The 26014-nt window shown below is 46.6% G+C and overlaps 1 long non-coding RNA gene across 2 annotated transcripts; it reads right to left on the bottom strand.

Moving 5' to 3' along the window:
* Positions 1-1345: 1345 nt before the first annotated feature.
* LOC147917762 (uncharacterized) lies at positions 1346-24144 on the bottom strand. 2 transcript variants are annotated; one of them, XR_015554159.1, is made up of 6 exons: positions 23819-24144; positions 22546-22674; positions 14178-14275; positions 9047-9098; positions 6381-6564; positions 1346-5160 (listed from the first exon to the last, which is right to left on the bottom strand). It is a non-coding gene; the product is annotated as an uncharacterized LOC147917762 (long non-coding RNA). The 2 variants fall into 2 exon arrangements; XR_015554161.1 differs by lacking the exons at positions 1346-5160; positions 6381-6564; positions 9047-9098 and adding an exon at positions 11210-11593 and having other exon boundaries at positions 23819-24135.
* Positions 24145-26014: the final 1870 nt, after the last annotated feature.

Raw genomic sequence — 26014 nt, 5'->3', positions numbered from 1 at the left:
GACATAGCTGATAACTGGTGGCTGATGCTGTGGTTGCTACAGGATGCTGTGGCTCTGTGGGTGTTGTGTGACAGTGCAGATGTTGTGGTGTTGCTGTTGTGTGCCTGTGTGGTTGCTGCAGTTATAGTTATTGCAGTTGTAGTTGTGTGGTCATGTGGTTGTGGTTGATGCAGTCATGGTTGTTGTGGGTTGTGCGGCTGTATGGTTGTTGCAGGTATTCCGGCTCCTTCCTCACAGCCTGAGGAGGAGCTGCTGCTCCGGAGGGGTGGCCTCTTGACACCCGACACCGTCTCACCTCAGCGCCAGGCTGTGCCCAGGCAAACAGAGAAAGGAAATCCTCTCCCGGTGAGCGTTTGTTGGAAGCACGAGCTTCCCCAGCCCCCAGTCCTCTCTCTTTGGCTGCCGGTGACTCCCCAGCATGGATGTGTAGGCCGCTTATCCAGAGCTGGAGCCAAGTCCAAGAGCTTGAAACCCTGAAGGTTCTCCTCTGGCAGCACCACCTCCATTTCCAAGAACACTTGCCTGTGCAGGAACCCTTTCTCTGCAACACTAAAAATAGACCCTGCCCCATCCCACTGCCCTGAGATGCATCAAGCAAGCCCAGCCAGACAGTGCTGATGGCCTGGGGGGACAACGAGCAAGCATGATTCTGCTGGGGGTGCATGATAGGAAGACGTGACTTGCCTCAGATCATAGCAGAGGCCCCAGTGGAGAGCCCAGCCTGATGCCCACCTCCTTGACCCTGGACCCAGAGTCAGCAGGAGGCAGGGCGGGCTGGTTCAGCCCTCCAATGGGCAAGGCCTGGGCATCTCCTTGCTCACCTCTGGCCACCACTCTCACAAGGGCCCCATGGGTGGATCAGAGCCATGGTGAGCCCACAGTTTCCCCAGCATGGCAGGCAGAGACCCTCAATTCTTGGTACCCAGGATGGAATTTTACATCTGCCTCCGGAAACCCGGGTCCCGTGCAGTATATCCCCTCCCTTGAACCCTGCTCCCAATCAGAAATTTATTTGTTTGTTTTAAATGTATTAACAGATAATACTTCACATGGTCCAATAGTCAAATGTACAAAAGGGAATACAGTGAAATACGCCCTCCCATACCCTTCCCTTAGCCACCCAAAGATAGCTCATGAATAAACAAGCAAAGACGCACGTGTCCATAGGAAGGAACGTGGCATGGTGCTAAGAGTACAAACTCTGGCACTGGACTGCCTGAGTTCAAGACCCAGCACTGCCCCTTACCAGCTGGTATGTGACCTTGGGCAACCTCTCTGTGCCCCAGTTACCCCCATCTGCAGAACAGAATATAGTGATAGTACCTGCCTCTTATGATTGGGGCGAGGTTAAACAATACATATAAGCTCTCACTGAGGGGGATGTTCTTTTCTTTCCTGTTTTACAGAAATGACAGCACACTGTTTTGTGCACACTGTTCTACACCCAATTTTTTTCACTTTCAAGTGTATCTGGGAGTTCATCAGTCTATTTAGAGCTGCATAGTATTCCATTGCCTCACTGCACCATAAAGTCTTTAGCCAGTCCTTTTCGATGGACATTTTGGTGGTTTCCAGTCTTTTACAATCAACGCTGCGATGAATAAGTTTGTACATACTATATATATTTTACACCTCTATCACGTCACATAATTATCATTTCTTTTTTGTGATAACAATTACGATCTAGACTCTTAGCACCTTTGAAGTTTATATTACAGTATTGTTGTCTATAATCTCTATGCTGTGCATTAGATCTCCAGGACTTATTTATCTACTGGTCGCAAGTTTGTACCCTTAAACAACATCTCCCCAAATATACATACTATATTTTGCCCAAAAGTGATTAGGATAAATTCCTAGAAGTAGATTGCTGGTCAACAGGTACGGGCATTTGTTATTTTTGCCATCCAAAGAGGTTGTATAGATTCAATGTTCCACTGGCAACATATAAGAGCTTCTGTTCCCCAAATCTTTACCAACAGAGTGTTTAAACAAATTTTTTATCTTTGTCAATTTGGTAAGTGAAAAATACCAAATGCTGTCTCTCTGTAGTTTCATTTTACAATTTCTCTTATTGTGGGTAATGAGAAGCATCTTCTTGTATGTTTATAAATCATTTGTGTTTCCTTTTCTGTGAACTCTGTTCACATCTTTGGCCCATTTTCTTATCATATAGTCATTTTTCTTGTGGTTAGTAAAGGTCTCTATGTATTAGGAACATTACCAGATTTTTCCTGGTTTGACATTACTCTTTAGAATTTGCTTTTACTAGTCTTTCCATACATGATTTATAATACAATAGAAGTTATTATTTTTTTCTTTATGGCTTCTGTATTTTGTGTCATACTTTGAAATGACTTTGAAAGTTCTTCCCCATTCCAAAATAGTCATTTGACTATTTTTTTAATCTCCCATAGTTCCTTCTAGCATTTTTAAAAATTTAAATCACTGATTGTTCCTGGTATGCATCCTGATATAAGAAATGAGGTATGGATCCCACTTAATTTTTTTCCAGATGGCTACCCAGTTGTCTCAACACCATTGATTGAATAATTCATCTTTTTTTCCAGTGATTTGAAATGCCATCATTATCATAAGCTAAATTCCCAATAAGTTTTGTTCTATTTCCAGACTTCCTATTTTGTTCCAACTATAAGATGTCCTACACTATTTTAATTATTCTAGATTTATAATATGCATTATACCTTATAGGGATAGTTTCCTATTCATTTTTCAGCCTCTTCCTTATGAGCTGTTAGTTTCATTGGTACTTAATTTTTAGGTTAACTAAGGCAAAACTGACATTGAATATGTCATTGAATACGATGCTAAGTCAATTTTTGGTGAATTATATTTTCCCAGAAAAGTATCCAATATATCAGGTTTTGCAAACTTAGGGGGTTCCCAAGACAACCTTCAGATTCAATAATTTGCTAGAAGGCCTCATAGAACAAAAGCTGTTGTACTCGTGGTTACAGTTTATTACACTGGAAGGATATGATTCACATCAGCTAAAGAAAGACATTCACAGGGCAGAGCCCAGGAAACTTCCAAGCACAGAGCTTCCAGTTGTCTGTGGACAGTGCTACTTTCCCCAGAAACAATATGCAACAATACACACAGAGCATTGCCCACCAGGGAAGCTCACCTGAGCCTGGGTGTCCAGAGCTCCTACTGGGGCTCAAACACATAGACCTGACTGACTGGCCACATGGCTGACCTTTAGTCTCCAAACCCTTCAGAGACAAAGTGAATACTGTATGGCCCAAAACTCCCGTCATAAATCACATTGTCAGACTGGCAGGTGTGGCAGGAGGCCCCAGGTAAACAAAGACACTCTTATCAGGTGGGACATTCCAAGGACCTAGAGATTACCTCCCAGGAGCCAAGGGCAAAGGCCAGATCTCTCTTTGAGTAAGGTTAATTTTTTTTACTAGACAAGTTTTAAAATTTATGTATATGGAGTTGAGCAAAATAGTCTCTAAGTGTTCTTTAATTCCCTCCGCCTGTGGTTATTTCCCCCTTAGCATTTCTTCTTTGTGCCTTCTTCCTTCTTTTTTCTTGACAAGGTTAGCTGACAATTTATAAACCTTATTGTTTTTTCAAAGAATTAGCTTTGAATTTATTTATTAGTAACTTATTATAATTTACTAATTATAAGAATCTTTTTGTTTTACAATTCATCCATTTCTGCTTTAATGTTTGTTAATTCCTTCCTTCTGCTTTCCTTAGGTGTATTACCTTCATTCTAACTACTTCAGTTGGATGCTTATTTCATTTTTTCATCCCTGTTTAATTTTTATTAATTTATTATAAGACTATGTGTATTAGTCAGGGTTCTCCAGAGAAACAGAATCCATAGGCTATCTAAAGAAATTTATTATAAGGAATTGGCACATGTAATTATGGAGGCTGAGAAGTCCCAGGATCTGCAGACAGCAAGCTGGAGACCCAGGAAAACCAATGGTGTAAGTTCCAGTTTGAGTCCAAATCCAAAGGCAGAAGACGACCAGTGTCCCAGCTCAAAGACAGTCAGGCAGAGAGAAAGAATTCTTTCTTACTCAGGCTTTTAGTCTGTTCAGGCCTTCAACTGATTGGATGAGGCCCACCCACATTGGGGAGGGCAATCTGCTTTACTCAGTCTGCCAGTTCCAATGTTAACCCCATCCAGAAACACCCTCACAGATACACCCAGAATAATACTTGACCAAATATCTGGGCACCCTGTGGCCCAATCCAGTTGACGCACAAAATCCCACTGTGCATTCTTCTCTGGACACTGCTTTAACTGTACCTCCTAAGTTCTGATAAGTAATGTTTTCCCTATTGTTATTTTATAGATAATCATTCCATCTTGGAAGTGCCTTGTGGCTCACAGAAGGAATGTTTCGCTACTAAAGTTTGACCAGGCCGTAAGTTCAACGACTTGCCTTTTCGGATAAGGTCCTTCTGATTCTCTTTAAGCCAATGCAAAGGTGAACCAGGACCTCCTCAGGGCCCAGAAGTTGCTTTGAAAGGATTCTCTCAGAACTTGAAAAACTCATTTAAATATCAATGGAAACATTCACCTATTTGCCTAGATGGGTTTCTTAACAACTAACATCAAGAGTTCCCCGTTAAATCTCAAATCTAAGAGGGAAAAAAGAAAGCCACCATCTCTCTCCCACCCACAGGGTCATAAATAATAATATTATTTACAAAAATTATAATAGCTACCATGATACCATCTAATATCTGTTTCCAGTGCTTTATATGTCATCTTATTTAATTTTTGCATGAGTTCTAGGATAGAGATATCATGCTCTACATCTCAAAGATGAGAAAACCAAGCCTCGAAGGGGTTACATAACTTGCTTAAGATCACACCTCTTTTTAAGGGGAGGAGCAAGGATTTCACACTGGCTCTGTCTGATTTAAAGCCTATGCATTTTTTCGGGATGCCTCTCTTGTCTCTCCTCTGCCCCAACTTGCGCAATAAGATGGTTCTGCCTCCCTTGGCAAAACTTATCTTCCAGGCAGAGAGAGTACATCTGCCACAGTCCGCTCTCCATTAGGGAGCAGTCCAGCCTGGAATTCTGGAACTGAGACGCAGCAGGCGCCAGCCATGGAAAGCCTTGGCCTGCAGAAGCCATATGGATGAAGAAGACTCGGAGCCAAGCACTAATGAAGAGAAAGAGGAGGGAAATCAGAGCAGGGGCTGAGAGAGTAGAAGGCAGGCACAGCTGCTTCAGGAGGGGTCACTGACCACAGGGCCTGCATGTGCTGGACACACCCGTCACCCATGCCAAGCCCATCAAGTTCATCTCAGCCATCTGGCAACTACCCTCTAATAAAACGAGCAAACGACTTCCTATACTGAAGGTTTCAGTTAGTGTCGTTGGCCAAGTCTCAGCAGGAACCAGAGAAGATGACCACATGGGGGCTGGAGGCCCTGATAGCAGCAGCCAGAGCCCACTGGCACATCTCAGAGCACCTGCCAACTGGGCAGATTATCAGAACCCTGCCGCCAAGAGATAAGGAACGGCCTGATCCAGCCCCTAGAAGGGCAGGGCTTTATATAGCAGCCTGAGTAGGCTGAAAGGGAATGTCCTGGCTGCAGGCGGCTCTCAAGACCAGCAGAGGGGGGAGTGGGTGGGTGAGAAGGACGAGACTTTGTAAATAACCCCCTGTGTGCCGATCTGCCCAGCAGCCTTGTCTTAGCAAGGCCTGAGATCTCAAGGAGGAGCAGTCGTTTAGAAATAATTTTTATTTTCTTGATGCTTCTCTATTTTTTCCAAGTTTTCTACAATGAACATAAACTCCTTTTATAGTCAGCAAGCATGAATACAATTTTAAGAAAGTTAAAAAGAGAGGCACAAAAGGAATTCCTTCGGTTGGGAATCTGCTGACTATCTTCACCCTGGTCATGGGTCCCCGTCACGACCACTCCTTTCCCTCCTTGGCTGGTCTCTCCCAGGGGAGCCCTCTGGTGCTTGCACTTGCCTAAGTTGCAGGAACAGCTGGGTTTTCTCAGCTCCTCTGGGGTTCCTGCGTTCCCTATACCCTCCCTGCCCCCACCAGTTCAAATGTCGCTCTTCTTGGCTTTGTTGTCTTTGGAGAAGGTGTCCATGCCCCTCATCTCTTCTGGGGTGCAGAGGGGTCACTCAGGTATGTCGGCCCGCCTGCTTCCTGGCCCCCTAATGCTAGCTTAGTAATGGGAGAAAAGCAGTGGAGTCCCTGTCCAGAGAGTGTGTTTTAACAGAGATGATATTAAGATGAAAATAAGACAGTGAATGTAAAGTGTCTGACACATTGGAAACGCCCAATTAAATATGAACTGATTGTCAGTCCACTGTGCCTCCTTCTCCACCCCCACCCGCCCCCTGAGTGACCATACCTACCAAACTTGGCCAAGACGACTTTCATTGTCTCCAAAAATAACTCCTTCGTGGAGGTGTGAGGATTCACTGCCCGACTCTGGCACTAATTCAAAGCAGGAGTTCCAAAAATGCTTTGAGAGGTGACAGGCTCCTTGGAACACGAGCCTTCGAAGAGCCTCCTTATAAGGCAGCTGTCCTCATTTGGCTGTGTGAGTCATGGCAGGGACAAGAGATAAACAGATAAATGAATAAACACGTCCCTTTGTAGTAACAACGTCACGTAGGCTGAGTTCAGCTCATGATTCTAGGGCAGTTTTTAGGAGACACAAGTAGGTGAAATACCAGTGGATCCCTATTTTTCAAGCAAGTGCTACATGCAAAAAGGCTCTGTGCTAAGATTCAAAAATGGAACATAAAAAGACGACGAAAGTCTCTGCTCTGAAAGAGATTACAGTCTAGTTGAGGAAGCAAAATGCAGACACAGAAATGGAAACCTCACTAGAAAAACAGGATGCGATCCATGCAGGTGATAAGGCAGAGAGCTTGGAAGAGAGTTTCCTCTGGGTTGCAGAGATCAGAGCAGGCCTCGTGGAGGAAATAAGTGGGCACCAGGCCGGGTAATATCCTGATGCAATCAGGAGAGTCCGAGAGAAAGGAGCTCACATGTTAAGGCCCACAAGGCACGGCACTGGTACACACCACGTACACCATCTTCTTTGATCCTGACGACAGTGTTGTGTGATGTTCTCATTCCCATTTTACAGATGAGAAAATGGTGGCTCAGAGAAGCTCAGAGAGGTTAAGTTATGCGCCCAAAGTCACACACAGCAGAGGCAGAATTCAAACCAAGTTCTACCTGCTCCACAGGCCCTATTTTTGCTTCTATCACCTGGCACTGCTAAGAGCTCCCCTAAATCTGGCTCCCAGAACAGACTTGGGCTGTCTGTGACTAGTGATGGGGCTGTGGACTTCCAGCAGGGAGGATGCTGCCCAGGGTGGCTGGCAAATTCTTTGGAGATATATCGACCTCATTTCACCTGCCAGCATCGTGGGATAAGATGCGATGACTTCTAAAGCCTAGATCAAAATAATAATTTTGACAACATTTGATAGTTTTAAATATTTAAGCCCCTCCTTCCACTTTGTAGTATTTTTTGCAGTCCAGCAACTTACCCCTTTTATCATCACAACAACCCATTAACAAGCAGCATAGACTTTTCAGGAATGACATAGGAATAATTTTGCAAAGGTGACCTCTGTCCCCAGCTTTAAGTCATTCGGCCTTGGAAGATTTTTGTGATGTAACATACAGCACCTGCCGGTTAGCACCGGGAAAGGCCCAGATGCATGTGGGTGTGGCCAACACTGGCACCAAAATATTGCCCACGACCTTTGGTGTCACGCCCAAAGTCCACCGACACCAGTATGACACAAAACCTAAGCATCCCACTCCTGAAGGCGTCAACCAGCAATTATCAAGCACCAAGCTCACGGCTCTTAAAACCAGTTTAAATTACAATCCAGTGACCGTTAACTTAGTCCCTGCTCAGACTGTATAACTATCTCCTAATCATGAAAAGAGACTGGGAAGCTCTTTAAAAGAACAGTGTTATAGACTGAATTGTGTCCCCCTAAAATCCATATGTTGAAGCCCTAACCCCCAAAGTAACTGTATTTGGAGACAGGGCCTTTAGGGGGGTAATTAAGGTCAAATGAGGTCATAGGGTGAGGCCCTAATCCAACAGGTCCTTGTAAGAAGAGAAGGAGCTACAGGAGACGGTTCTGTGTCTCTGCACGTGCACAGAAAAGAGGCCGTGTGAGGAGGGCTCAGCAAGAAGGCGGCTGTCTGTGACCCAGAAAGACGCCTCACCAGAAACCAACCCCAAGGGCACCTGGATCTTGGACTTCTAGCCTCCAGAGCTGTGAGAAAATAAATTTCTGTTGTTAAGCCACCTCATATTTTGTTACAGCAGCCCGAGCTGACTAATACAAACAGGAACTCAGGCTGTAAGGGAGTCATGAAACCACTACCCAGGGATCCAGGGCAGGGTAGGACAGGCCAGCACAGGTTACAGACCTCTGCTCTGCCGCCGGGAGCCCAGTGTTGGGCAGAGGTAGATACCATCCCTCTTTCATGAATTTATTAATAGTGAACCTGATTCAGGGAATGTGACTTAGGTCCACAGGAGCAGTGGGCTTCCTAACACCGCCTCTAGGATGAGGCACACTCGCCCTCCCGTGGGCTGCCACGACTGTGTCACTGCAGGCCGCCCACTGCGGGGCGTGCACCACTCAGCTGAGCACCCAGCTGAAAGCTGATGATAACTACACTCTCCGGAGGCAGGCAGATCCTAAGAGAGAGTCAGGAATGACTGAGCCAGGCACCCTCAGCGCCTTTTCCCAAGCTCACTAAGCAGTTAAACTACTGGGGAGACTAGAGTAAGGGACAGCAGGAAGCCAGGAGTGTTCCCCTAATCAAACTCCCTCCATATGGAAATATAAAGAGAGGGAAAAGAAATTTCCTCCCAACAATCATCCCAACTCCATTCCAGGCACACACACATCCCTCTTTGAGCATCTCCAGTATAGTATTATGTGTTTCCGCCTTTCAAAAGGACAATAAAATTCACAACTTGCATCAAACTTCCTGTTATCACACACATACACATAGACACACACATACTTACGCAATCCTGGGACATGTCCAGTTGCTGAAGATGGGTGAGCTCATTTGTGGCCCTGTATCAGAAGGGGACAATAAACATTTGTTGAGCCTGGCTCACACTCTGGATCCAGTCACTTCCTTCTTTGCTGGAAGATAGGTCCATTCATTCACTTTTCATTCAACAGATATTTGCTGAAATCTTACTATGTACCAAGCATTGTGCTAGGCTGACTGACCAGGAAACCGCAAATCTGGAGATCTTGGCAAACAGCAGACCTAAACCAGCTGTTTATCCAGGCCAGACACCTGCCCATCATCCTTCACTCCTCCCCATCTCTCAACCACCTTATCTAGTCAAGCACCAAGTCCTGACAGTCTATCCTTCTGCATCTGAAATCCCTCTATTTCTTTCCATCCCCTCTGCTGTTCCTTGGTCTAGGCCACCATGTTCTCTTCCTTGGATAGCTGCAGCACCCACCTAATTGGTTTCCCTGCTCCCCCCAAGACTTGCTCTCATTCAGTCTAATTGCCATACCACAGTTCATAGTAAGAAATCTGGCCTCACCTAAACAGAGATCTGGCCTTTGTCAGGGCTCCTGGGTGGTAACCTCTAAACTCTTGCAGTTTCTACACTGGGAAAAGTACAGTATCTTTGTTATTCAAAGTGGGCCCCTCATTTACACTAATGGATGAGTCAGGGTGGGGGCTGGCTGCTGATTGTGGTTGGGGCTTTAGACCACATGATATCAGCCTGACCATGAGAGAGGGGAGGGGGCCTGGACACTGAGTTCAACCATGTGGGCAATTATTCAATCAATCATGCCGAGGTAATGAAGCTTCAATTAACACTCTGGACACTAAAGCTTGGGTAAACTTTCCCGGTTGGCAGTACTCATGTGTATTGTCACACAGCAATGCTGGGAGGCAGTGCATCCTGAGGATACAGAAGCTTCATGTTTGGAACCCTCTCAGGTTCCACCCTACTGATTACAATTGTATCTTTGACTGATTCCAATTTGTATCTTTTTATTATAATAAAACTCTGCTCCTAAATATAACACTTTCCTAAATTCCGTGAGTTGTTCTAGCAAATTATCAAATCTGAGGGTAGTCATGGGAACCCCTGAATTTGCAGACAGCTGCCCTAAAGTGAAGGTCATCCTGGGGACCCCCAAACTTGGGGCTGGTGTCTGAAGTGAGGGCAGGCTTGTGGGAACTGTGCCCTTAACCTCAAGTTTGGCTAACTCATTAGACACGGCCAGAGGGGTTTTTGAAAGTGGAACTATGATCATATCACATGTCTGCCTAAAACACTCGAGGGATGTCTTACTCTCCCTAGGATGAAGTCCAAATGCCTAAGTATGGCTTCCAAGATCTCTGATGACTTGGCCCCTGCATTGCTCTCCAGTCTCATATCCCCCCATTCCCCCTGAATTTGACATTCCAGTCACACTGAATCCTCCCTGGGTGCTCCACGTGCTCTCATTTTTCTAGACCTTGGAACATGTGGCCACTCATCCTATAATATTCTCTCCCCTCTACCTTTCTCTCACACCCTTTCTCTCGGCTAACTCCCACTAGCCCTGGAGGCCTCAGCTTAGATGTCACCTCTTCTGGGAATCCTTTCCGTACACACTACACCAAGTCAGAGATGGGTGAGCACTCCTTTCAAAGCACTTAGCACATGTATTAAAATGGCCTGGTTACTGGTTTGTCCCTCCAACGAGACTATGAACTTTCCGAATAAGAGGACAGTATTTTCTCCCCTATTACATCCCCCCAGTGCTTAGCAGACTAACACACAATTCCAAAAGAGAAATGATAACTTTACCGGGGACAAACCTGGCAGACGCCTACATGACTAGTGTTGAATGAATGACTGACGGCACAGATAGGTTTTGGAAGGCTCTCCAGGCTCCTTGATGGAGATTTGGAAAGCACCGTGGTTGTATCCAGTAGCCACTTACAAGTCATCTTTCAAGATGGTTCCACCCACGAGTTCCAGATCTTATTCATTTGAAGCTGATTTCTGTTGGCTTCAGCTTCAAAGGATGAATTTTTTTTTACTTTGTCCTCAAAATTCTGAGATGTATGCCTGTCAGTTGTCCTTTAGATATCACTTTGACCCTTTCACTGCTGTTTTATATTTCCAATCCCACCCCACCTATCAGGTTTTATGGCATTTGTGAAGAGAGGGACATCAATAGAGTATTATATTTTCAACATAAATGATTGGATAATTTATTAAAACAATCTTCATTACCAATTCATGCATGCATGTGCATCTATCCATACTTTCTTATTAATCAACACTTGATAAAGCACTGCTGGCAAGGTGAAATGGCATCTCCTTTTCCTTCCTTTTAGCTTTCAGTTAAAACAGTCAGCACAGGAGCCAGCCCTGATGGCCTAGAGGTTGAAGTTCGGCGCTCTCACTGCTTTGGCAGCCCAGGTTCCTTTCCCGGTTGCAGAACCACACCACCTGTCTGTCAGTTGCCATGCTGTGGCAGCGGCTCACACAGAAGAACTAGAAGGACTTACAACTAAGATATATGACCATGCACCGGGGCTTTGGGGAGGGGAAAAAAAAAAAGAGGAAGATTGACAACAGATGTTAGCTCAGGGAAAATCTTTAAAAAAACAACAACCCGCACAGGCTTCCTCTTTCTTCCTTTTCTCTTCCCTTTCTTTCTTCTTTCCTTCCCTTCCCTTCCCGGCATGGAAGAGTCAGCATTGGGCCCCCATGGGGTACTGACAGGGAGAGAAGGGAGATCCATATGGAGGTGCTCTGATGGCATTCCTGCTGGAACCCGAGGACACAGGGCACTGGGGAGTGGGGACAGGAAATGGAGGTAAAAAGAGGCACATCTGGTATGATTGGGAGATTGGTTACGTTAAGCAAATAAGTAAACTTATTGAGCTAATCAGTACAGTCACGGGTCACTAAATGACAGGGATATGTTCTGAGAAATGACTCAGGCTATTTCGTCATTGTGCAAACATGATAGAGTGTACTTACACAAACCTAGATGGTATAGCCTACTACACACCTAGGCTCTATGGTACTAATTTTCTAGTACCAGCATCGCATATGTGGTCTGTCATTGACCAAAATGCTAAGTGGTGCATGAATGTACATACATTGAGGATAATGAGAGCCAGGTTGGAGAAGGGAGTTACAAATATGGAGAGGGAGAGAGCTATAAAAAACCTTGAAGGTGGCTTGGAATTAGAGGTATAAATATCAACTTATGGGGTTTTTTTAATGTATAAACACACGTAGATATAGAAATAGTTATAGACTTGTGTGTGTATATACATGTGTGTGTGCATATGCATACATATATTTCCCAGCTCTGTCCACTGAAAGGGGCTAGGAGTAATGACACCCCAATAACAATAAACACACTAAGTGCCCAGATCTTGGTTTCTAAATACCATCCTCCACTGAAAGGAAGCAGGGCTCCTTCAAGACAGGGCTAATTCTAGGCTGGAGCCAGAAAAGTATAAGATGAACCTGGGACATGATGTCGTGCCAGAAAGTAAGAAAGTGCTGAGAGTGATGGGGATATGTCAGAAGGATGCAGGAGCCATCCTTAGGGGACCACTGGCCATAACTGGGACAAGTTGAACATAAAAACAAACAAGGATAGCAATGGAATATAACCTATTGAATAAAATAAGATTCCTTACTGAAATAAATATATAAACAAACACAGAAAATGGGAAAGCTCTTTTTTGCAGTCGCCTTCCAAGTAATAAAAGGAGAAGGAATGATGAAAATAGAAAACAATCATTTGGCAACTGTCAGAGTGGTGGTTGATTCCAGCAGGAGACATCAGTGAAGGCTAAGATTGTAGATGGAAGTTTGAGAAAGAACAGGAATATCTCCCCTCAAAACGCCAATCAATATAAAAGGGGGGAAATGGTGACTTCACATGGGAGAAACCTGGTAGACACCAACATGACCAGTGATCAAGATAAATATCACCAGCTGGGTGAAGGTGGTCAAAAGGTACAAAGAAAGAAGAAGATAAATGTCACCAGTTGTAGGACGGGCCGACATCATATGTTTCCCCCTGCCCATCCCCAGGTAATTCACCGAGAAAAGCACAGCTTCATTTCTGGGGTATTCTTATCTAGAAAGTATGACCCAAGCCTGGTCATGAGAAGATACCAGACAGACCCAGGGACATCCTACAGAATGAAAGGCCCATACTCATCACAAGAGATGAAGACGTGAAAGACAAGGAAAGACTAAGGAACTGCTCCAGGCTGGAGAGACTACAGGGGCACAAGGAAAATGCAACATGTGTTCCTGGGTGTGATCCTGGACCAGAAAGGAGAAGGAGACACTGTGGGACAGCCCAGAAATGGTGAATGGGCGGTCTGTGGATTAGACAGTAGTGATGTGTCAAAAAGTTCATTCCCTGATCTGGAGGGTTGTGTGGTGAGTATGTAGGAGAAAACCCTTGTTTGGGTGAGGATTCCCTCTTTTGAGGGAAATACACACCGCAGTATTTAGAAGTGATAGTGCATCGTATCTGCTCTCAAATGGTTCAGAAAAAGACTAATGATGAATATATATAAACACACACACAGAGAGACACATACATACATTACATATATACATGTGCAGGCACATACATAAAGAGAGAGAGAGAGAACAAGAGAGAAAGAGAGGTTAATAGGACAAACAGAGTGAAATGTTAACAGTTGGAAAATTGAGTGTGGGATATGTGATACCACAGATGGGTGGCTGAAACAACAGAAATTTATTTCTCATAGCTCAGGGGGCTGGAAGTCCAAGATCAAGGTGTCAGCAGGGCTGGTTTCTCCTGAGGCCTCTCTCCTTGGCTTGCAGATGGCTGCCTTCTCGCTGAGTCCTCACATGGTCTCTCCTCTGTGCGGGCACATCCCTGACATCTCTTGTGTATGCAAATTTTCTCTTCTTAGAAGGACACCAGTCAGGTTGGCTTAGGGCCCACCCTGCCGGCCTCATTTTAAACTAGTCACCTCTTTAAAGGCCCTATCTCCAAATACGGTCACGATCTGAGGTACTGGGGGTTACGGCTTCAACATATGAATTTGGGGGGTCACAGTGAGCAGAGGAAAGAGCAGCCCCCAGGAGCCACACAGAGGAAGTTGCTAACCATGTCTGGAGAGTCAGGAAAGGCTTCATCCTCAGGGTGGTGCCATTTGAACTGGCCCTTGAAAAAACAGGTTTTCATCCGACAGGGAAGGCCATTCTCTGCAGATTAAGGAGAATTGGAAGACTTCAGTTCTAATTATGTAATAAATGATTAACACTTTGCCAAGTTCCAAGAGACAAATTTCTCCAGCCCTGAATATTCTTTGCAATACTCCATCACTTCACACAACAGGATTCTGTCCTCATATTCTTTAATGTAATTGTATACTTGAAACATCTTCTCCCTCTGTTTATTTTCCGATAACATCTGGAACTCCAACATCATGTCAGGGCTCCAGCATCCTCATTCCCCTTTTGTCTTTCGGTCTATCACTAAGAATCTATCTTCTTCCTGACCTGCTACTTCTTATTTTCCTAACTTCGGGGGCTTTTTGTTCATTGGGGGTGCAAGGTTTTATTCTGTCTAGAAGCACTCTTCCCATTAGCTGGGGGATTTTTTGACAATAAAGGTGTATCTAAGCCCATTTACCATAAAATCTGTCATTGCCTAAGTGGTACCCCGCTGCTTGAGTCCTCATTCGTCTCCATGGCAATGTTCTGAAACTATTCTGCTTGTGTGAGTAAGTTCAAGGCCCATCAAATAATTTATCATAACAGAGCCAGCATATCCCACCAATGCACACACATACACATTCAGTGCATCATAGCTGCATTGGCAAAGGAAGCCACGGTTTGTTTCGTATTCATTTCAAAAACAGCAGCATATCCTTTGAAACGGACAGCCCACTCATCAGCTGACTTCAATTACTCATTCATTCATTTGTACATCCAGGCTTCCAGGGAGACAGAGACATAAAAACTTGCCTCCTCCTTGGGGCTGGGGGTAGGAGTCAGGAATGGCTTCACTGTGGAGTGGTCAGCTGATCACTGAAGGGGAAGGGCTTTCCTAACAAAAACAAAGCATGGGCAAAGGCATGGAGATGTGGACAAACGTTCAAGATAACAAAGGAAACACCTCAGATAATAAGGCTGGGAAATGGGATGGAGGAGGGCGATGGAGGGAGGTACAGACAGGAGACAGAGAGAGTAGGGCTAGAGAGAGGGGTAGCAATGAAGTCCTGAGGGACCTGTATGAAATAGTAAGGAGTCTGTACTCCTCAGGCCAGGAGGAGGATCTTAAGAGGAAATGCAGCATTATCAGATTTATATTCTAGAAATCTCTCTTCCACCACTGCCCTGGAGCTTGATTACATGGTGAAGGCCCAGAGCCAGAAAGAAGCCAGGGACAAGCTGATGAGGGCCTGAGAGGACCAGAGACCAGAGGTGTGCACGGGGAAGATTCAAGCACGACTTAAGAGGCAGGCCGGCAGGACCTCATGACCGATTTGATGGAGGAGTGAAGGACAACTTAAGATTTCTGGGCCCATTTGATGTCAAAGAAAGGAGCAAGGTTGGGGAGAGGATGAAGCGTTGAGTTTGGGACTTCTTCAGTTTGCAGAGTCTCCAGGACATCTAGGAACAAAATCAGAGACACCCTCCCCACACCGTCCTCCACTTGCCCCTCACCCTTAATTCTCTACCACAGGGATAAAGCAATCTGACCGGCTAAGCCCCACTGAGGAGGACTAAAGATGGAAGCCTCAACCTGTGACTCCCTTAGGAATCATATTTCCAGTTAACAAGAGAGTACACCTAGCCAATGGTCATCAAAGGAATGACTGCCCTATAGTAAAGTTCCAGGCAATGTGACGGGCAAGTTGGGGGATATTTTTGGGTAGGGCGATCTTCCCAGCATCTCTAAACCACCCCACAGAGCCTACAGCGAAAACTCTTAGTGAAGAGAATGCTGTTGAAATTTCACCTTCATTCCAAAGAACCCCATTCATGCCATAGATAAAGCGATCTTCCCCCTGGGCAGGACTCTGCTCTCTTGGCTGGGGTGACAGGACATCAGATGTCATAGGGCTCTGGGGTCGTTGAGTTCAAGTCCTGGCTCCCCAACTTACTCCCTGTATAACCTCGGGCACGTTAGTTAACGTTTCTAAGACTCGATTCCATAATTCCTTAAACAGGGACTCAGAACACCTGCCTCTCAGGGTTGTTGCGAGCTTTGATTTAAATGAGATGGTCGCAGTAAATGTTGGTTTCTTCTTCTGCCACCTTCTCCCCATCCTGCCATCTCATTTCAGATTTAAATCTCCATTAGTCATTCTCACTGCCTCCACTGCTTATCGCAGTGTCTTTCAACACCGAATTCACTTAGAGAAGCCTAATTTTCTCTCTGTTCATGCACTGTTAGCTGCTCTGACAACTTTAGGTGATGAAAAGCCCCCATTTGGGCGGCACAGGCTCAGAGTCGGCAAGCCCGGTGGTGAGGGCTGTGCCCCTGAACTGCCTGCAGGGGGCAGCATCAGGCAGCGTAAGGCCAAGCGGGGGCTCTCCTGAAAAAGGCTTGAGTCTGGGAAGGACCACAGAGGCGGCATTTGAATTCAGACTCCAGCTGACAAAGGACCTATTTTACTCCACGTGGGTCTGACACGCGACCTCCCAGGGAGTCGAGTCTTTGGTGAACAAGGGAGTGGTTTTCTGAAAGCACCACCGGCCCCAACAAGTCCAGCCAGGATTTTCCCAAACACACACCAGGACTATGGTTACCTTTCAATATAGCGCTGATCAAAAGGAATCTCCTTCTCACCTATCTATTGGGCCCTTGTTGCAGATGCCTCCTGCCCCCATGAAGTATAACGGGAGAGAGCACCTCACAAGGACAAGATGGGGAGGATACCCCACCCCAAGCGTTTTTAGTTTCCCACACCCTCAGCCCCGTGGGGGAGTCTTGGAGGAGACAAAAGAAATAAAGGGACGCAGCTCCCAACTCTTAGCAGCTATTAATATTGTTGAAAAGACACGCTGATGTGGAACTGGTGAAAGAGACAAAAATACATATTATCACCATCAGGTGTACTGTTTTTGCTCAAGCACTGTAACTCCATGTTCCCAAAGCCCCAGGAGGCATGGTCTGACCTGGGATGATTTTCTATGACTTGTTTATATGGAAAAACAAAGAGGCAGACTGCTTAAAATCAATCAAGACTGCCCAGAATATAAGGTCACTGTACGGACAGATGATCCTAGCTCTGAGAATTTGGAGAAGGGAGCTATTAATGTAGGTGGCGTTAAGATCCAGGGGACTTGGTCACTCCTAAGAGAGCCTCAGGCCTCGGTGCCAATGAGAAACACTCATCACTCACTCTCCTGTTGACTTTGGCCGGGGAGGGGAATCACTCTGTCACCGTGACATCACCACCTTCCAGGAATCACTGAGTCAGCTTCAGGCCGCAAGCAGAACCCACTCACTTCCTCCAACCAGCAGAGGGGGGAGCACTCCCCCTCCCCCAGGCAAAGCTTTGCATCTGTTTTTTTCACCACTGTCCACCAGTACTCAAGACACTCAGGACCTGGCCCAGCGTATCAGCTTTGCAAAGAGACACACCAGGGTGGGGCCAGCCGTGCCCCTCCAACCCGTACTCTCAGGCCGGGGAAGAGAGGCCCTTGTGCAGAATCACACCTGGCTTAGAGTTGAAGTGCAGGTGTCCCTGGGAGAGGTAGCACTTTTAGCTTTGCAGTCACTTATACCTCCCTGTGAACAAGATGAGCTGTTTCTAAGGGGAAAAATTGTGACAGAGGAATTAGCAGGGATTAAGTAAGAGGGAGATGGGGCTGGGGGGAATAAGCACAGAAAGCCGAGGCAGGGAAGGCTAAAAGAAAACCTGTGCCCACTTCGCAACTGAAGGTTGCTCCATGTGGTGCCACACAGACAGTCAACTGGGGCAAGGAGGGCCCTTGTCCAGGCCCGCTCTGGGCCAGAGAGGATGGCCACACATAGCCAGACTCAGCCCACAGCCAGAAACCCAGGAACAGGACTGGGGGTGTCTGTTGGTAGCCCTCAGAGGATGACTTTCTCTCGCCCCTTCCCTACCACAGTCATAGATGCCTCTCCTCCTCCCCATGTCAGACCTGGCCCTTCCCTGTTAAGAGGATTCAAATCAGAATCAGTCCACACTACATCAGTCTATTCCAGCTTTTTATTAAACCTGATGCCCTGGAATCTAGTCTTAAGAAGAAGAAAATTAACCAGTAGTCAGTGTTGCAATTTTATAGCACTGCAAAGGTCCAGTACTCTCCCTGCTCACACACACACAACACATACACACCACATACATACACACACGTAATCTGTTATGTTTTGATCTTTTACTATATTGTTTCACTAATGCCAACAAAACCCTGCCAGGTAAGTATCGCTGTCTTACGAGAAAACTGAGATTCAGAAAGGTGAAGGAAATTCTCCAGGGTCACACAGCTAGTGAGTGACAGAGCCAGTCTCAGAAGTTAGATTTGTCTGACACTAAGTAGCTGGGATCTTTCCACTCAGATATTCTGACTCAAAGTAAGATTCTCCTCTGAGTCAGAAATTAACAAAATTAGAATTTCATTCAGCAATTCACAAAATCTTAAGGTTGCAAGAGATTTTGAAGGTTGTCCAGGTCTATGACCCAGGCAGATGTCTGAATCTCCTGCATAATGTCCTGGCTTCTGCTTGAATACACCAACTCTAGGAAGTGCATTACGTCCTGATTCAGCCCCTGCCTGCCTTGAGTTCTTGGAGAGTTCTTTTGGGTTTAGAGCTGAAATCTCTCCCTGTAGCGTCCACGCATTGCTTCTGCCCTTGGGAACACAGAGAACCTGAGTGGTGTGTGCCTCCTGAGTTGTCTTTGTCCAGACACACGTTCTCCAGTCCTTCCAACCTCCTCCCAGGTGACAGTTGCTCACACTCTCCTGTGCATGGGGTCTGGTTTGTCTGTTCAGTCTCACAGGGAGACCCCAGCACGACTACAACACTCCAGCAGTGAGCTGACCCGCCCAGAGAACACTAGGACCAGACTATAACCCCTTCATTTATTTCACAGGTCTCAATATGCAGGGGACTCATTTTGATCGTGAATGATAACCCTTAAGTTCCTTTCCCATGTGCTGTCCCTAAGCCACATCCTCTCCAGCCCCTTGTCCAGCTGGGTTGGAAATGTTCATGACCTTTCTCTTCATGCAGACAATGACTAACAAGTGCTCCTGGGCAGTCTGGCCATCCTCCTGCCACGTGGGCCCGCTGCTCAGTGCTCCCTGGCACCTCTGATCCACTAGGGCTCAGCCACACCCTCCCTCTGGCCTCAGCTCTGGGTGTCCACTCTGAGACTCTGCCAATGGGTCCCCCTGACTCAGTCACCCCTCACCAGGCATGATGGCTCTTAATTCCCAGATCCTTACACACCCCCAAGTGTCACCTGGGAAGTTCTGGACACACTCTCATGCAGGCCATGTAGAAGCAAGGTCCACTGTCTCAGACCCTCCCTTTGCTGAAACACAACTTGCCAGCGTTTCTACCTTGCCGAGATGGCCTGTACAGACACCCGCGAGGGATTCTCCCTCCAGTGATCCAAATGTGAAGTGGGGCAGAAGCCCCTCTACTTTCCACTTCTTGTCACCCGATCTGGGCTGTTTCTAGCACCTTGCCCACCCCCAGCTTGAGTCCACGGGTGGTGGGCAAAGCACACAGCGTCTTACCCTGACTCCTCACCCCTCCTGAGTCTGGCTCCACATGCTCCACGTTTCTCCCAGCGTCAGATGGGCTTTTCTTCCTTCCTGCGGGGCAGACGCTTTCTTTGTGTCAAACTCTCTGTTCTCTACACGATGGCTTAATACATCGCTCTATGCTTCGGTCCCTAAGCTTTGCCCCAGATACAGAAGAGGGATCTTCTTGGAAAATAAAACACCTTCTCCCTCTCAACAACCAGGTTCTCAAGATTATTGAGTATTTGCTTGCTATGGACTTTCAGAAATCTAGTTTGAAATGCAAAACTGAGCAAGACTTCTTTGCTCTAGGATGTGGGGGGCTCGCCTAAGCCACAAACCCATTGATTCAGTGAGTAGGAGCATCTTCTTCATTACTGAGAGTGAAAACCCGTTATTCTAATATCTCAAAAATAATATCTAATTTCTTCCCATGGCTCAAAACAAACATCTAAAAGAACTTACCTCTGTTGCCTCCCATCCCCATCCATTCTTCTCTCCTCACCACCAAATCCTTATCCTGAATTCTGTTTCTCCCAGATCTCTACTTGACTGTCCATAAATACATCTGTGAGTTATCATATGGGGGTCTGTTTCTCTCATTAGTCAGCCCACCTTGTGGCATAAAGGTCATACCCCCAAGGGTATGCTCACATCTGCTCACTCACTGTGTTTTCAACACAGGCATTAGCATATTTAAAACCAATGAAACTGCGATTATTTTCACCTCAGCCATATCACTCTCAATCCACTTAGTATGGATGGGAAAGTGGGGCTTGTTTGTGTTTAAACCACACAGCCCAAGTTGTTCTAAGCCTAGAGGCAACACGGTCTAAACCAGTGGCTACCATACCTCCCCCGCGGCCTTCGGGGAGCGTCAGCCCTACACCACTCCCGTCCAGCACTGACGCCAGGGTCTGTGCTTCTTAACCTCTTCCTCACCCAACCCTGCAGATGCCCCACAACCACTAAGGCCTCCCACAACTCTGCCTTGACCTCGACTTTGAGCCAGCCCCCAATCAGCAGGATTCTGTGGGTTTATGCAGCGTCTACCTCCCCAAACCCCTTCACACTCTGTAGAATTTCCCTGTCATGGGAACAGTTTTTCATTTGCTCTCTCTAATACACTTTAGATTCACTCATTCATTCAGCAAGCATTTATGAACACCCTCACTGTCAGGCACTGTTCTGGGCACTACAGCTATGGGGATCAACAGGCTGGGCAAAGCCAGGCACTCAAAGTCCATTCTGGTAGAGGAGATGCACAATATACAAGGACACAGGTAAAAAGCAACAGCACCGCAGAGTGTGACTGCGTTCTGTTCTTCAAAGGAAATCAGTAGATCGTGTAAGGGAGCACAGAAGGAGGCGCTTTAGAGAGGGAGATCAAGGAAGACTTCTCTGAGGTGGGGGCTAATATTAAATTGACAGGTGCCAGATGAGAAGACGCAACAGAAAGGAAAAGCATTCCAGACTAAGAGGAAAACAAGAGCAAAAGCGCAGAGCCAGGGCTGAGCCTGGTGTTTCCCAGCAATCAGGGGTGTGGAGGCTGACAAAAGAGAAGGGCAGTGGGAGAGGCAGGGAGACCACGCAGGCCTGGCATGTCAGGGAAAGAGCTGGATTTCACTCTGCTGGTGGCGGGGAACATGAGCTGATGAAAATTTTTTTTTTTTTAAAGATTTTATTTATTCATTTTTTTCCCCCCAAAGCCCCAGTAGATAGTTGTATGTCATAGGTTCGCATCCTTCTAGTTGCTGTACGTGGGACTCGGCCCCGGGTTGGACGGAGAAGCGGTGCCTTGGGGCGTGCCCGGGATCCGAACCCAGGCCGCCAGCATCAGAGCACGCGCACTTAACCGCTAAGCCACGGAGCCAGCCCTGATGAAAATTTTCAAAGACAGCTCTGGCTACTGTGTGGAAAATGGAACTGGGGATGGGGCAGGGGAGGGAGTGGGCAGGAAAAAAGCCAGTGAGGCTCTCCCTCTTGTCTCCACAAGAAATGATGACCAGGGTGTTGGTAATGAAGATGGAAGGCAGTGGAAGGGTGGAGATACAATTTGGAGGGAGGTGTAATTTGGAGGGATGTCTGACCTTTGTCATATTGTTGTTGTCAGACGTTAAGAAAGCGCATGAAGAAGGATCTCACACCCAGAGTCAGAGAGACGGGGGGCGGGGGGGATGTGTGTCAGAGGCCAGGGACTGGGAGAGGTATCCTGCTGTGTGTGTTCACACACGTGTGCACACACATGCAAATGATTTGGGGGAGAGCTGAAAGTCTTCTAGAAAGATCCAGTAGGGATGGGGAGAGGAAGAGGCAGGGGTGCGCCAAATACTAACAACCTGAAAATTGAAAGAAGCTGTGCTTCTGGCCATGCCATCATCGCTCCCCTCATAAGGTATCACTGGGGCATTTCCCGGTCATAACAAAGGAATGGTGAATATTAACTGCCTATCACAGCTAAATTGCTTTCTGCTATTGTTTCATCATAAATAGGAGGTTTTATGAGCTACAGGTGGGCATTTCCAGCCCAGCTTCAGAATTTTGCCTCCATTTGTAACAGTAATGCTGGGAAGGAAGGGGTTCCAAGTTCTGAACAAGTGACCTGTAAATAAACCCTGGGAGCACAACACCCAGGCAGTGACTGCACCTGAGGGAGGGGGGCTCATTCATGCCCTTCTCACACATCTCACCGCCACAAATCAGCCTTTTCCTGCAAATCAGTATCTCTGCTGCTTACTCACGTTCAGCTTGTGGCCAAGTACGACACTCCAGGATTTATTTTCTTCTGTAGTTTCACCCAGAAGGGTTTAAGCTGTTAGTTTTTGTGCCAATTCCAAGTAGAATGGCCCAGAGGAGTCGTAGCAGGAAGCCTGTTTAAAAGAGTCTTTTAAAGAGAGCCGTACCTCCTTACAAGCAAAGGCTAAAGAAAGTATATTATTTTAGAGTCAAGGGTGAAAACAATTTTGTTTTTAAAGACCTATAAATGTAACTCAAGATTTCCCAGATCCTGCCAGTCTGAGCCACAAGAACAATAGGAACCCATGATTGGCTGGTTTTGAGCCACACTGCTCTAGGCCCCCTGGGACAGCCACCCATATTTCTGGATGTCTCCAGGAGGGCTCTTGAGAAGGTTTCCAGAGAGGACAGTGGTCAGGAGCTCAGACACATGGGGGCTCCACTGCTGACAGGAGGTATGAGCCTCAGTTTCCTCCTCTATAAACTGTGAAATGTAAAATCTTTTTTTGTTGTTGTTGTTGTTGTTTTTTTGTTATAAAATTTTGTTTATTGAGATATAATTAACACACCATAAAATTCACCCCTTTAAAGTGTCCAGTTCAATGGTTTTAGTATATTCACAAAGTTGTATAACCATCACCACTATCTAATCCTGGCACGTTTTTATCACCGCAAAAAGAAAATTATTCGCGGTCCTTCCCCACTTCCCCCAAACTGCCCCTCTCCAGCCGCTGAAGCCTGCTTTCTCTCTCTATGGACTTGCTTATTTTGGACATTTGGTACAAATGGAATCATACAATATGTGACTTCTGTGTGTGGCGTCTTCAGCTTAAGGTATTTTTTTTTTGTATTTATTTATTTTAAATTTTTTGTTTATTGCAGTAACATTGGTTTATAACATTGTATAAATTTCAGGTGTACATCATTATACTTCTATTTCTGCATAGATTACATCATGTTCACCACCTAAATACTAATTACAACCCATCACCACACACATGTGCCGAATTATCCCTTTCGCCCTCCTCCCTCCCCCCTTCCCCTCTGGTAACCACTGAAATGTAAAATCTGAAAGTGGGTATTCGTCTCACCTCCAGCTATTGTTCCAAGGATGAAATGATCTAATTCCCATAAAGGACCAAAGCATGGTGCCCTGCATCTAGGAAGTGCTCAATAAAGGACACAACTACCACCGCCATTACATCATCATCATCAATACCCACCCCTACTCCCCTCTCCTCTGACTAAGGCATTCTCTCCAGGCCCAGTTTACCACACCTCAGAGTCCAGTCACGGCTCCCAAGGATCTTGCTGTCTTCATGCAAGTGGGCTCCTGGCCAGCCTGCCCCACCAGACATGCCCAGGCATGTCTACCTCACCCTCTGCCTCAGGCTGGGCTGCTGCCACAGAAATGCAGAAGTCCAGGGACACACTGGCAGAAACACACCACTAGCAATCCTGCTGCTCCCTGTCCCTGGCTGCCCCCTCCTGCAAGGCGTGCCACCCCCAGGCTCCCAGGCCAGGAGACCAAGGCTCTGAAGAAACTGGCTCCTGGCAGGGGTGGCAAATAAAGCATGAGCCTCCCCAAGCATCCCTGAAATTGCCAGCAGGCCCTCGGAGAGGTCAATGGTGAAAGCCAAAGATAAATCACCTACGATGAAATCAGGCAAACGGGAGAAAGTGGCTGGGGGCACAAGGACACTTGGCGTGGCAGACAGAGTAAAGGTGGGAACAACACAGCAGCTTCCCGAATTCCTCCCCCATGAAAGTTCAGCATTGTCAACACAAAGCCAGAAAAAACACTTGAGGCAGCATTCCCAAAACTGAGACTTAAGTGCCAACTCTGTCATTTGTAGAGTGACATTTAACAAGTCTCTCATCTTCTGGGGGAACCACAATTTGCTCATTTAACACCAGGAGAGCAGCCTAAACTGCATGTCCATCTGCAATGAGACCATTGCCATTACTTCACCTTGGCTACGCTCCGGGGACTCATCTTTGTCTTCCCTGTGCACCTGTGTGCTGGGGGCCGCTAGGCCTCGGGAGTGAAGGGTGCAGATTGCACCACCCCAAAATATATCACGTGGGCATAAGGGTTATTTTGAGCTGGAGGCAATGGAAAAGAAAATACAAAAGCTCTCTGCCCTTCCTCTATTTGCCTTAAAGCAGGGCATAAATTTGTGATGTTCCCCCTCCCTCACTAGCAGCAAGGTCAGAAGTTAATCACCAGAGACAACTCTAGACCCTTATTAGCCCAGAGAGCAGCAGAGGAACCTACATCACAAACTCTACTAACTAGTCCTCATCTTCCATTAGTCTCCCCCATATATTTACCTTCCCACAGTTTGCTGCCTTTGGAAGCCTACAACCTTTCCCCTTTGTCTTGTCACTTTTCTACAAATGTATTGTTCTTTTGTCAAAATGCTATATAAGTCCAAGTTCTAACCACCCCTTTGAGTTACTCATCACTGAGTGCTCCCATGTGTATGTGTGATGCGTAATAAACTTCTGTTTGTTTTCCTCTTGTTCATCTGTCTTTTGTTAGTCTAATTTGCAGGGCCCAGTCATGCACCTCAGGTGGGTGGGGGAAAGAAAACAGATTTTCCTCCCCTACAGGAGCAAAGGCCAGTGGTTGCCCGAGGAGTCTCCGTCTAGCGGGGGAGAGGAAGCATCATCATTCCCCCGCCAGTCTGCAAATACACCAGGGGTGGGTCAGTGGTCCTCAGCCCCGACTGCAAGTTAGAATCATCTAGGGCGGTTTTAAAATGCCAATGCCTGAGCCGTTCTCCAGACCTATGAAATCAGAATCTCTGAGGGTGCACCTGCTGTTCCCATTTCAGAGAACAGTTTCCCCTCCGCCTCCACCAGACAGTTTCCTTTTTCCTCCTGTGTTAGCTGAAACCTGCTTCTTGGCGAGGACATCCTGATTCCCCCGAATCTGGGTTATGGGCCCCTCCTGTGCTGTCCTGGCTGGTTTGCACATCTGTGCTTCCCAACTCCTAGCTCCTCAGGGGTGGGGACTTTAGCTTATCTGTCCTTTATCTGACCCAGAGTAGACATTAGATACTTGCTAATTGGATGTAAAAAATGGATGAATGGATCTCGTTCATATTATAGTTTGCCTCTTCCTAGAGCTCTCCTTCTCGCTAAGAATTGGGATTAAACCAAATCCAAAATTTGGGTTCAGAAGACTGTTTCCCTGTGCAGGTGGAGTGAGTGTTGGAGAAGAGGCAGAGAACTGCTGAAATGAGGGAACAGGTAGTCCACAGCCAGGCGGCCACTCCCGCCCCTCACGTGCAGAGGCACAGGCAGCAGAAGGAAGCGGTCTCTTCCCTCCTCATCGCCATGGCCCCTTGAGACAAAACGCACCCTCCTACCCTGGTGCTGGCCTCTGTGTTCCCACCACTGGTGTCCAGGCAGGGCTGCTCTCGCTCCAACAAGGCCTGGAGGGCAGAAGGGTGGACGAGGTCTACC

This window comes from Ceratotherium simum, chromosome 2 (assembly GCF_057802395.1).
Source record: "Ceratotherium simum simum isolate JZ-2026a chromosome 2, ASM5780239v1, whole genome shotgun sequence".
In the NCBI taxonomy this organism is placed as follows: Eukaryota; Metazoa; Chordata; class Mammalia; order Perissodactyla; family Rhinocerotidae; genus Ceratotherium; species Ceratotherium simum.
This window is presented reverse-complemented; position numbering and strand designations above follow the sequence as displayed.